Genomic DNA, 13,307 nt, shown 5'->3' with positions numbered 1-13,307 from the left:
AGGCTCTAACAGTCCCATAAACACATTTAAGGAAAAAAAAAACCAGATGTAAGTGAAGTAAAAAAGACATCTTGTGAGCTATCTGGAAGATGTTGACTGAGGGAGCATTGTCCGCTGGCACCATCTTGACATAGATTACCATTCTAACCTTCCAGAGAGCCAATTTTTCCTTTGCAATCCTTTTGCTGTTAATGTATATACATAGAATCCTTTAGGATTCTCCTTCACCATATCTGCTAGAGTAACTTCATGCCTTCTTTTATTCTTCCGGATTGCATTTCTTATACTCCATCAACACCTTGTTTGTTCTTGCTTGCCTATACCTGCTATCCAGCTCATTTTTCTCATAACCAGGTTCTCAATAGCTCTTAAAAACCAAGGTTCCCTACACTTGTTATCTTTACCTTTTATTCTGACAGGTACGTACAAGTTTTGTACACTCAAAATTTCATTTATGAAGGTCTCACATTTATCAAGTACACCTTTGCCAGAAAACAGCCTGTCTCAATCTGCACTTGACAATTAATTTCTGATATCATCAAAATTGGCCATTCTCCAATTTAGAATCTCATCCCACAAACCAGACCATAAATGCAATAGTCCAGCCCATAAATAGAGAACCACGATACCATCCTGTGATATCACTGACATTCACCAAAAGAGAGGGATGCTACATGAGGCAGAGAGACCTACCCACCTACCACGGTGGGTAGGCCTATGAAGAGAGATCTGATAGAGGTTTATAAGATCAGGAAATGCACTGATATAGTAGACAGATATTCACCACCCTCTGTGAAGAACATACCACTCGGATATCAAATTTGCCCCTCAAAGACGTGTTGCTGCACTTCAGGTGTGATAGATAATCACTGTTCTGAGCAGGAGATCTCATGTTTGCTAAGCTTACTTTCTAATCAACAGTGTCTGCCACTTGTATGATAAGTACATTTCCAACTTGCAGTTTGTTCAGTTTCTGGTCGTAAATGGAAGTGAGTCTTCAGTTCTTCAAATGTAAGTGGACAGCTTGAAGTTAAAACAAGTATTCACCATAGAAGAGTTTTGCAAACAACCTCTGTGTTTTTCAGATGCTCCGTTTATGAAACTGACTGCTAGCTCACTGCACTTTATTTATTACTACTCGAGTGTAGCATATAAAACAATGGGTTGTTTAACTTGGGTTGTTTGAAACAGACAAGCTGAATTTTAGGCTGCTTATTTCAAGGAAGCTTGCAAAAATGGATGGATAATATAATCTATTCTATCAATAACTGATGTATTTATAGTTAAGGGGTTCCTGTACTCAGAAATTAGCTTCATAGCAGTAACTGTGAACTGTGAACATTAAGCTGAAATCTATATCTATGAAAGATGCTTTTAGACGATTTGTGTTCAACGAATAACTGAGGAAATATCATATGTGTGTGAAGTCATTCAAGTGGGAGAAAAAGGGTATAAATATACAGAGAAGTTCAGTCTTATTAGGAATGGGGTAAGAAACATCATGAGAAAACCTGGAAGAAACACGGGGTGAACTAAAATCCATTCTTTTAGCTTCAGTTTCTGTTGTAGACAGTATGTTCATCTGCATCATGGTATGTCTTTTTAGTTTATAGGAATTGTACCTGTGTTTTGTAAATCCTTTATTTTATACATGATATGTGTTTCCCATTTTACATTTGTGTTTAAGAAATGCTTTGTTTCTGGAAATGGTTTGTGGTTTAGAAATGGCTTATAATCGGGAAATGGTTAAAATAGATATCCCCTGTGAGTTTTAAATGTGTTCTAAGAGTGTTGTTTGGATTTAAATGTGTATCTCTGAAAATGAATGAATTATGTTTTAAACTACTGTGTTAGCAGGAAGTATCCTCCCCTTCATAGGGATCAGGGACCCATCTCTCAAATAGTGGATATTGACAGCTAACCTCACTGTGGAGAATAAACAGGTAAGTAAATTGGTCTTTGAATATTAGGTAGTTACAGTGCAATCTCCCGTCAGTGAGTGTACTCCTGGCTATTTATATCCAACAGCACTTAAGGTCTTCATTTTGAGGTTCGAACTTCTTGGTCAGCAAGCACAATATCGAAGCAAATTCAACCTCTTCCATGTAGACTCAATGGTCATCGCTGACTGCATTCACTACAGTGAAAACATCATTTTATTCCAGTTCTGAATGGCAAAACCTAATTCATTCCTGGCTATGTGTTTAGGTTCCATGCATTTCACTTCAATCTAACATTTGTAATTTAAGGACAGTAGAGGGGTGGCTTTACAGGGGCCATCCTCATGATTTGGGAGACTTATTTTTACACAGGGAAGCCTAAATATGTTGTTCAGTTTGGTACTGCAGTTACATTTGCCACATGACATCTGGCTAATTTTGATTTTCTGCTTCTGTTACCTTTCTGAGTAATTCTACAGTGTGAGTTTGGATCTCTGGACAATGTCCACTGATATTTGATTAGCCCATGTAGTTTGCCATGGAAACAATATATTAGATTGTGCCTCATCAGCATCATTGGGATAAACACATACAACTACTTCTCTTCAAAGAGGCTGAGCTGCTGACAAAACTCAGAAGCTAGCTTTCAATTGAACCAACAGCTGTGGTCAGAGGGAGATTTATCAAATGGTCACAACAGGGAAAAAAATCAGATTCCAAGGACAGGAAATAGCAAAGATTTTGGGTAACAGAAACACAGCCTTCCACTCCATTCACAAAAATAGCTCATCAATTTTATATTTAAACCTGAAATGCTTTGATCCTTGACACATACAAATATTAATGTTGGCATGATCAATGTATTGCTATTTATTGTTGATCAATACATTGCTATTTATGCCAAAATTTAATAGCTTCTGAACAGAGATGAAACAATAGAGGAGGAAGCATTAACCTTTAAAACCTGATCTGCAGTATTAACTTCGGTGTTTTGCTATCAGAGAGACTAGAGGAGAGAAAAGGATTGTAGTTTTATTTTTCTTCAGTTTGAAGAATTTTAATTTAACCAGAAACTATTCATGTTGAGAGCATATAACGTGCAGGGAGGCTGAATCTTCCCCAGCCACACTGCATCAACATCACTCATTCCCAGTCTGGAGCACGGAGCAGAGTAAAATCAAGCAGTTTAGCTGCAAAAGATGATAGTCAAAGAAAAATTCACCGTGGGAATGTAAGTATGGGAAGTATATACTTTTCAAAAGGATATGAACACATTTGAGAAAAAAAGGTTCTTCATAAAATTGCCTTTGTAATCACAAATAGCGAACTGTGGTGCATTCATGGAATCATGACTTTTCATTCCACGTTGTCAATTCTAATCGTGGTGCCTATCTACCCTAATCCCAGTTGCCTGCATTAGACTTGTACATGTCTATGCCTCCCCTATCCAACAAAAAGCCTTAATGCCTTTTCAATATTGTGATGGCATCAGTTAGTCTCAGTCTGGAAAGTCTTGCTTCAATCTCTGATGGTAGAGCAGCGTCTGTTGTGGCTGTAGAGGCCCAGACGGGAGTGACAGTCTCGGCTGCAGCGACTGCACTTGAAGGCGCTGTCCTCCGGTGTTGTCTTGTTGCTGTTTTTTTGGTGAGTGCACTTTTCTTCAGCAACAGCTCTCAGTTTCTCTTCTCTTTGTAGTTATATCTGTTTTGAACACTCTCGAAGCTCGTTACAGATAACCACCATCCTCTGGTGGTAAAGATCTCCCTTAGATGCCCTCACTCTCAGAATTAAATCCGTGTCCTCTGGTCTTAGACTCCTCTGTCTTGGAAATAATTCTGACTTCCTTTATCCCACATAATTTTATAGACCCCAGAAAGGTTTATAAATGTTACTGAATGGGATTTTGAGGGACAGGATCTGGAAAGGTGTGGAATAGTTAGGATGACCTTGTGCATGGGAATTTAAGTCTCAGTTATTTGACTCAGTTTTTGAAAAAGTAGATAGATGAGGGCAGGACAGTAGACAAGGTCTACAGCAGAGTTTCCCAACCTAGGACCCACAGACCCCTTGCTTAATGGTAAAGTTTCATTAAATACAGAAGTTTGGTAACTCCTGGTTTACAGGGACTTCAGCAAGGTCTTTGAAAAATTCCATATCGTAGACTCTTCCAGAAATGGAAATTACATGGAACCTGGGGTGAGCTAGTCAATAGGATACTGAATTGGCTTGGTGGATAGAGTCAGAGGGTGGGTGTTGTGTATTTAATATGTCAGTAATATTGTATGTATGTAATTTGATTATGCATTCTTTGTTAGTTAAATAGTTAATAACATAAATATGTAAAAGTACGTGAATGGCATATGTCATTATGCCACCGTGTCATACTTGTATACACCTTGCTAAAAGTTTAAGTGAAACTAGACATGCGTCTTTTGGTCTCCTTTGTTTTTATTTTAATTAGTTTTATGTTTTGGAATAAGAAAACATAACAGGGGTGATGAGAAAGCTTTAAGTCAACCCAAAACAGCTACCTCCTGTTGAAGCACAGCAAGACACTCAAATTTTTTAAATTTTAGAAACTGTTGAGTTAAAAAAAATCACAGCGCTTTTTTTTCCCTTCTCAAGGGGAGGAAGGCATTTGTGTTTAAAAAAAAAGGCAGAATATGGAAGCATTCGTGGGTTCAAAACCAGTAAGTACAGAGTGATAATAATCATGAATTTAAAAAAAAGAGCAGAAATGGCTGGCTACATGGTAGAGATAGACATGTTTGATTGCACAAGAGATAACTGGAATACAGATGTATACTGAGCAAATTGAGCAGTATTTTGAAGCAAATGAAATAGCCAATTGCAGCCAGTGCCACTTTTCCTGAGTGCATTGGGTGGAACAGCGTACAGTTCACTTAGAAGCTTGACTGCTCCAACCAAGCCAACTTGAATGAGCTTTGCTGATATTGTGAAAGTAATGCAGAAACATTTGGAACCAAAACCATTGTTGATTGCAGAAGGCTGTATTTTCATAAGTGGAATCAAAAGGAAAGGGAGTCCATTTCAGCTTACGTGGCTGAATTGAAGATGTTGTCTGAGCATTGTCAGCTCAGTGATGGGCTTAATGATACATTGAGAGGTCGTATTGTTTATGAAATCTTACAAGAAAGCATTCAAAAATGGCTCCTAACTGAAGCATAGTTCACATTTAAAAGATCAGTTGCAATCATTGTATCTATGGGAACAGCAGACAGAGATGCAATGAGTTGCTGTCAGGAATGATAGTGAACATGAACAAAAAATTGCAGCATCTAAACAGAAACCTGCCTGGCCAAGCAAATTGTGTTACCAGCCCAATGCATTTTTAAAGATGAAACTTGCAGAAAATACAGCAAAAGTAGAACAAAGCATGTGAGGCAGACAAAAATAAGTGGACTGCACAGGGAAGAGGAAAAAATAAACAATCAAGTTGCAGTTTCAAAAAGAGCACTGATTTGCACACTGTAGAGGAAAAATCTGATAATAATGAAGTGACACAGGACTGAGTAGACTTGAGATTTAAATGTGAAGACTAACAATAGACACGCAACATGGGTTACACCGGAAGTGAATGACAAATTAATTAAAATGGAATGGACGCTGCTCGGCTGTTTCAGTTCGTCCACAAAATGAGTTTGAATGGCATTTCAAAGTCACTGAACTGAACCCTGCAGATAGCTAACTAAGAACTTATACTGCAGAAAATATAACTCCAATGGGATTGACATTCGTGACAGTGAAATACAATGAGCAGCAAGCCACATTGGGCTTGTATTTAGTAAAAACAGGAGGGCCAGCGTTGTGGAGCCATGATTGGCTAAGACAACTGCAACTTAATGGGAGATTCATCCACAGATTGCATGTCACATCCCCTTCAATAGAGTCAAAGAGTTATAGAGAAGTACGACACAGAAACAGGCCTTTCAGCCCATCTAGTCCATGCCAAACCATTTAAACAGTCTATTCCCATTGACCTGCACTGGGACCATAGTCCTCCATGCCCCTACCATCCATGTACCTATCTGGACTTTGTTTAAACATTGAAATCTAGCTTGCAAGCACCACTTGCATTGACAGCTTATTCCACACTCTCATGAGCCTCCAAGTGAAGAAGCTTCCCCTCATGTTCCCCTGAAAATTCTTAGTTTTCATCCTAAAGCCATAACCTCTGGTTGTAGTCCCACCCAACCTCAATGGAAAAAGCCTGCTTGCATTTACTCTACCTACACCGCTCATAATTTTGTATACCTCTATCAAATCTCCTCTCAATCATCTCCATTCCATTAACCTATTCAATATTTCTTTTTAACTCAGGTCCTCCAGATTAGATCTGGCAACATCCTTGTAAATTTTCTCTGTACCCTTTCAATCTTATTTACATCTTTCCTGTAGGTAGATGACCAAAACTGTATCAATACTCCAAATTTTATACAACTTCATCCCATCTCCAGTACTCAAAACATTGATTTATTAAGGCCAATGTGCCAAAAGCTTTCTTCACAATCCTATCTGCCTGTGACACTACATTCAACAAATTATGGACCTGTATTCCCAGATCCCTTTGTTCTACCACACTCCTCAGAGCTCTACTGTTCACAGTGCGAGACCTCCCCTGTTGGTGCTACTGATGTGCAACACCCTGTACTTGTCTGCATTAAATTCCATCTGCCATTTTTCAGTCCATTTTTCCAGCTGATGCAGATCTCTCTGCAAGCCATGATGGCCTTCCTCACTGTCCACTACACCCCCAATCTTTGTGTCATCTGCAAATCTGCTGATCTAGTTAATCTCATTATTCGGTCAAGTGAAAGCAAATTGAGAAAGGTACAGGATAATACCACAACAGTGTTCAGGGATGGCATTGGAAAACTCACACATATCAAAGATAAAATAGTGTTAAAAGGAAATCCCAGACCCAGGTTTTGCAAAGCGTACCCTGTTCCTTATACCATCTGTGATTAAGTAGACAGTGAGCTGGATCACATGAAGGCTGAAGGAATTCTTTCCAAGGTTGAGCGGAGTCCAAGGGCAATGCCAGTGGTCCCTGTAGCCAAATGAGGAAGTGGTTCCTACAAGCAGACCAGTTATCTGATCTACCTATTTCCAGATCTGTCTCCTATCCTCCAGTCAATTTTGGATCCAGTTTGCCAATACACCTCATATACCTTATACCGTTGTCAGATGGTAACCCAGGTAGATGGGATAATGAAGAAGACATTTGGTTTGCTTGTCTGAACCACTTCTTCAGTGAGTCTAAATTCCCTTGTAAGCTCAAGATGGACTTGCACCCCACATTCTCTGTTTACATTAATCTTCCAAAGATCCTTGGCATCTACTTTATATATCTACCAGAGTTGACTTCCCAAAGTGCGTTACTCCACACTTTGAAAAGATTAGCTTTATTTGTCACATGTACATTGAAACATACAGTGAAGTGTGTCATTTGGGTCAAATTAAATCAGTGAAGATTGTGCTGGGGGTCAGCTCGTAAGTGTTGCCATGCTTCTGGCACCAATATATCATGGCTCGCTAACCCTAATTGAAAGACGCTGGGATGTGGGAGAAAACCTGAGAACTTGCGCACACCTGTCTGGATTTAATTCTATCTACTGTGCTCTGGCAACTTTCCAGCTGATCTGTGTTCTGTTCTATCCTTAGGCAACCTTCTTCACTATCTACAACTCTACCAACTTCCACGTCTACAAACTTACTAATCGGATCTCCCGCATAACCATCCAACTCACTTAGTGGATACAAATAAGAAAGACCTCAGATCCAATCCCTGCATTAGAAAACCTTCTGCCTCCTATCTTCCAGCCAGTTTTGGATCCATTTTTCCAGTACACCTTAATATCTTATACCTTAATCTTCTGGTCCAGTCTGTCATGTAGGATCTTGTCAAAAGCCTCACTGAAGTCCCTCTAAACAGTGTCTATATGTCTGACTTTTATCAATTTTTTCATTACCTCTTCTAAAAACTCACCCTGAAATAATGAGCTGCCTTTCTTGCCCTCCACTCAACCATATTTCTGTACCTGTGATAATATTTGACTTCCAGCCTGACCTATCAGACTCATTGCAGTAAGGGAAATGCAGATAAGCCTCTTGGTGCTCTGCCCTGTCCTTGGCCTTGCCTGTTCTATTTCCTACATATGATCTGACTACCTACCTGCGGACTGCATTCTCTGTCCTATTCCCCTGCCTTACTGGTTTAAACCCTCCCTAGCAGTGCTAGCGAACTTCCCTGCAAGAATATTAGTCTCCCTCCAGTTCAGATACAAGCTGTCCTTTTTGTAAACTATAGTGGATACTATAGAAAGAGTGCAGAGGAGATTTACAGGAATGCTGCCTGGATGGGAGGGTGTACCTTATGAGAAAAGGTTGAGTCATCTTGGCCTTTTCTCCTTGGTGAAATGAAGGATGAGAGGCAACCTGATAGGGGTGTCTAAGATGATGAGGGGCGTTGATCATGTTGAAAGCCAGAGGCTTTTTCCCAGGGCTGAAATGGTTAACACAAGGGGGCATGGTTTTAATGTGCTTGGAAATAGGTAATGAGGGGGATGTCGGGGTAAATTTTTCACACAGACAGTGGTGGGTGCATGGAATCCACTGCCGGTGGAAGTGGATACAACAGGGTCTTTTAAGAGCCTCTTAGGTAGGTACATGGAGCTTAGAAAAATAGAGGGCTATGTACTAGGGAAATTCTTGGCAGTTTCTAGAGTAGGGTGCATGGTCGGAACAACATTGTGGGCTGAAGGGCCTGTAATGTGCTGTAGATTTACATTTTCTATGTATGGGTCACCCCTGCCCCAGAATTGCTCCCAATCATTTGACGTTATTCACTCTGCATTAACTCCTTAGTCCTGTGTTCATCTGTCCGGTTAGCCTTTCACTACCCTCAGTCACACATGGCACAGGGACTAATACTGAGATTACAACCCTAGGAGTCCTGCCTTTCAACTTTCTGCCCAACTTTCTAATGCAGGATGTCATCTCCCTTCCCGTGTACTATATCTCATTAATACCACTATGAATGGATGAGACAAAGATAGTTGGAAGGGCAGGTAGTGGTGAGGAAGCAGGGAGGCTTCAAAAGGAGTTGGACAGATTGGGAGAATGGGCAAAGAAATGGGTCATAGAATACAGTGCCAGAAAGTATATAGTCATGCATTTTGGTAGAAGGAGTAAAAGCCTGGACTATTTTCTAAACAGGGCGAAAATTCAGAAACCCAAGGTACAAATGGACTTTGGAGTCCTCGTGCAGGATTCCCTAAAGGGTAACTTGTAGTTTGAATTGGTGCTGAGGAAGGCAAATGCAATGTTAGCATTCGTTTCAAGAGGATGAAAATGTAAAAACAAGGATGTAATGTTGTGGGTTTATAAGGCATTGGTTAGAGCGCACTTGGAATATTGTGAGCAGTTTTGGGCCGCTTACTTAAGAAAGGGTGTGCTGGCAGTAGAGAGGATTCAGAGGAGATTCATGAGATTCATTCCAGGAATAAAAAGATTAATGTATGAGGAGTGATTGATAACCCTGGGCCTGTACTTGCTGGAGTTTAGTAGAATCAGGGGAATCTCATTGAAAAGTATTGAATGTTGAAAAGCCTAGATAGAGTTGATGTGGAAAGGATGTTTCCTATAGTGTGGTAGTTTAGGACCAGAGGACACGTCTCAGAATAGAGGGATGTTCATTTAGAATGGAGGTAAGGAGGAATTTCTTTAGCCAGAGGGTGGTGGATCTGTGGAATTCATTGACACAGCGGCCATGGAAGCCAGGCCATTGGGTGTATTTAAGGCAGAGGTTGATATGTTCTTGATTAGTTAGGGCATGAAAGGATATGGGGAGAAGGCTGAAGAATGGGGTCCAATGGCTCAGCCATGATGAAATGGCAGAGTGGACTCGATGGGCCAAATGGCTTAATTCCGCTCCTATGTCTTATGGTCATATGAACCATGACCTTGGGTATATCATTAGTACCACGATAAACCATGACCACTGTTCCCTCTAAACTGTGCAGATACATGACCGCACAGAGACTGAAATGCTCCTGCACAGTTGGAATAAAGACAGATGAGAAGTTTATGAAATGTGAAATATTTTCTTTGTTGTACTACATTTCATTATACCCTTCAATTAATAAATAAAATCAAACATATGTAATTTTCAATTTTCATTCTAAATAGTGCATTCACAGGATGCATATTTAAAAAAAAATCAATTAAAGGGCCACAGTTTTTAGGCCGTGTAAAAATTTCCTCCTCAGAGCAACAGTTGGTTTATGCGGCTCTAAAAATAATTGGAAGGAATGTTGACCATGACCTTGGGCAGTGCAGTGTCCCTTATAGAATGTCCTGTATCCACATGTCCCTAACCCTGGCATCAGGGAGGCAACACCCATCCTGAAGTCTCGCTCATGCTGACAGAAATGCCTATCTCTGCCCCTGACTATCGAGTCTCCTTCCTTTATTGTACGGCTCAATTTTGACTTGCCTGGCTAGTCTCTGTTGGCTTTAACTCACTCCCGCCCACCCCATGATCTCATGTTCCGCTTGAGCTAGTCACCCTTACCCCACTCATCCTCATGCTCTTGGGTATGGCCTGTTCTAGTAACTACTGTAAGCCTTACCCCAAACTGTCTTGTGATCTCAGACATTGCCTGCCCCACTAATGCCTCTGGGCCTCATGTTAGCAGTGGTGTTTTCACCAATGGAGGAGCTGCTTTATTGAGCCACAGGATACCCAGCAGACACGGAGTAAACAGGGACCACCTCTCTCAGCAGGGTCAGTGTCAATTCTCAGCACAATTCCTAATGACCAGCAAATAGATCCTTGCATCAACAAACAGCGCTACATGAGCCTTGAGTAATTCTCCCAGTGATGAGACAAAATGCTTAACATTTATTTCCATGTACGGAATATGGGCATCACTACCTAAGCCAGCATTTATTGCCCATACCTAGTTGCCCTTAAGAAGGTGGTGATGGGCTGCCTTCTTGAACCGTTGCAGTCCCTGGGGTGTAGGTACCCCCACAGGATGGAAATCCCCCTCCAAGTCAGGATGGTGAGTGACTTGGTGGGGGATTTCCAAGTGATGGTGTTCCCAGGTCCTTCTAGTTGGTAGAGGTCATGGGTCTGGAAGGTGCAGCCTTAGGAACTTTGGTATGTTTTTGCAGTGCATCTTGTAGGTAGTGCACACACTACTACAACTGTTCATCGGTGGTGGACGGATTGGGGATTGGATGCTTGTGGAAGGGGCATCAATTAAGTGGGCTGTCTTGTACTGGGAGAAACTTGTAAACTCATGAACAATAGCATTCTGTGTGCATTGCTCAAGATTTTGAGCATCTGCAGAATCCCCTGTGTGAACAATAGCTGTGACCATGAGTAAACTGATTATCTAGGTCTCTGAACTAGATTCTCTTAATGGCCCTTATTCTGTCAGCACAGTCAGTTCCAAGACCCAGAAAATATGTCTCTTCTTCTGTTCTGTAATTTCTGTTGTGATCTTCTGGAAAACATTTGAATCACACAGAAGTATTAGGTACACAAGATGAATATGCATTAATCTAGTGAAGTAATTTAGTCTGTGATTGATTATGGATTATACTCTGATGTAAACACTGACGTGGTCTTCAACAAGAATGAACAAAGTGATAGTTTCTAGGCTCACTGACATCTGCACCACTGTGCTTGTGATGACAGGGACGCAAATGGAGGTAGGCTGGGGATCAGGGTGGTGGTCACGATCAATAGAATGGGAGAGGGCACAGTTAACGTGGAGTGAGTGAACCCAAATCTGTTTTAGAACATAGAACAGTACAATATGGGAACAGGCTCTTCAGCCTTATCGAACTAACTGATCCCTTCTGCCTACAAAATGTTCATATCCATCCATTCTTTGCACATTTACGTGCCATTCAAAGAGACTTCTAATATCTCATACTTGCTTCCCACCTGCACCTCACGTACCAACCATTCTGTGTGACAAAAAACTTGCCCCAAACATTTCCTTTGAGCTCCCCCTCACCTTAAATGCATGTCCTCCAGTATTGGGCATCTTAACACTGGGAAAAAGATACTGTCTATTCTATCAGATCTCCTCCTGGCTTCTGCCTTTCCAGAGAAAACAACTCAAGTTTATCCAGCTTCTCACAGCTCATATCCTGTAATCCAGGCAGCATCCTGGTAATCCTCTTCTGTCCCCTCTCCAAAACCTCGACATCCTTCCCGTAATGAGAGTGATCTGAATTGAAAGCAATGCTCCTGATCCGGCCTAGCCAGAGTTCTATAAACAGTCTTGAAGAAGGGTCTCGGCCTGAAGCGTTTACTGTTTATTCACTTCCACAGATTCTGCCTGACCTGCAGAGTTCCTCCAGCGTTTTATGCATGTTGCTTTGGATTTCCAGCATCTGCAGACTTTCTCATTTGTATAATCTATATTCTGCATTGTTATTGTTCTACCCTCAGTGCACTGTGTAATGATCTGATTACAATGAACAGTATGCAAGAAAAGCTTTTCACTCTATCTCGGTACACGTGACAATAATAAACCAATACCAATACCCATAAAGCTGCAATGTAACTTCTCAAATCTTGAATTCACTGCCTTGACTAATAAAGGGAAACATGCCACACAGCTTCTATATTACCCTATTAATCTGTGCAGCTACTTTCAGGGAGCTATATATTAGCCCCTAGATCCTCTTGTGCATCAACACTGATCAGAGTCTTGCCATTAACAGTGTACCACCTCATTTCATTTAATCTCCCAAAGTGCAACACCTCAAACTTTTTTAAGCAAACACCGATCTGTAATCAGCTTTCTCTAATCAAATGCACTCTGCTTTAGAATGTTATTTTCTTCTTTTGCTCCCAGCCATGATTAATATGCTGCCTTTCAGTTGAAGCAATATCACATTTTCCCCACAGTTACTGCTTGTCCTTCTCAATTGCCATGCCTTGTGTTTCCAGCAATAGTATGATTGCATTTTTGACCTTTATGTAGTTTTGCCTCTGCCAGAATTTGTCAGAAGTTTTCCAGCTGGCCCAATTCCCAATTCCCTCTGCTCTACACCTGATATCAGAGTGATCCATAGTGACAACCCTCATCTTCTAGGACGATTGACTCTTTCCCCCGTTTCCCAGGACTGTCAGTTCACCCCTTCAGCCCACAACTGATATCAGAGTGTTCCGCAGTGACAATACTCATCTTCTAGGACAATTGACTCTTGCCCCATTTCCCAAGCCTGTCATTTCACCACTCAGCCCACAACTGATACCAGAGTGATCCGCTGTCATAACCCTCATCCTCTAGGACAGGCTGTATACTTCTCTCTGCT

General features: G+C 41.0%; 1 long non-coding RNA gene across 1 annotated transcript in view; it reads left to right on the top strand.

Annotated features, from left to right (window-relative positions):
• LOC140738738 (uncharacterized) overlaps positions 1–1,944 on the top strand; it is a 64,933-nt gene extending 62,989 nt beyond the window's left edge. Inside the window, exon 3 of the long non-coding RNA XR_012101431.1 lies at positions 1,855–1,944. This is a non-coding gene — a long non-coding RNA (uncharacterized lncRNA). The remainder of the gene's footprint in view (positions 1–1,854) is intronic.
• Positions 1,945–13,307: the final 11,363 nt, after the last annotated feature.

Source organism: Hemitrygon akajei, chromosome 14, assembly GCF_048418815.1.
Source record: "Hemitrygon akajei chromosome 14, sHemAka1.3, whole genome shotgun sequence".
NCBI classification, from domain to species: Eukaryota; Metazoa; Chordata; class Chondrichthyes; order Myliobatiformes; family Dasyatidae; genus Hemitrygon; species Hemitrygon akajei.
Note: the sequence above shows the minus strand (reverse complement) of the source record. Positions and strands in the feature narration are given on the sequence as shown.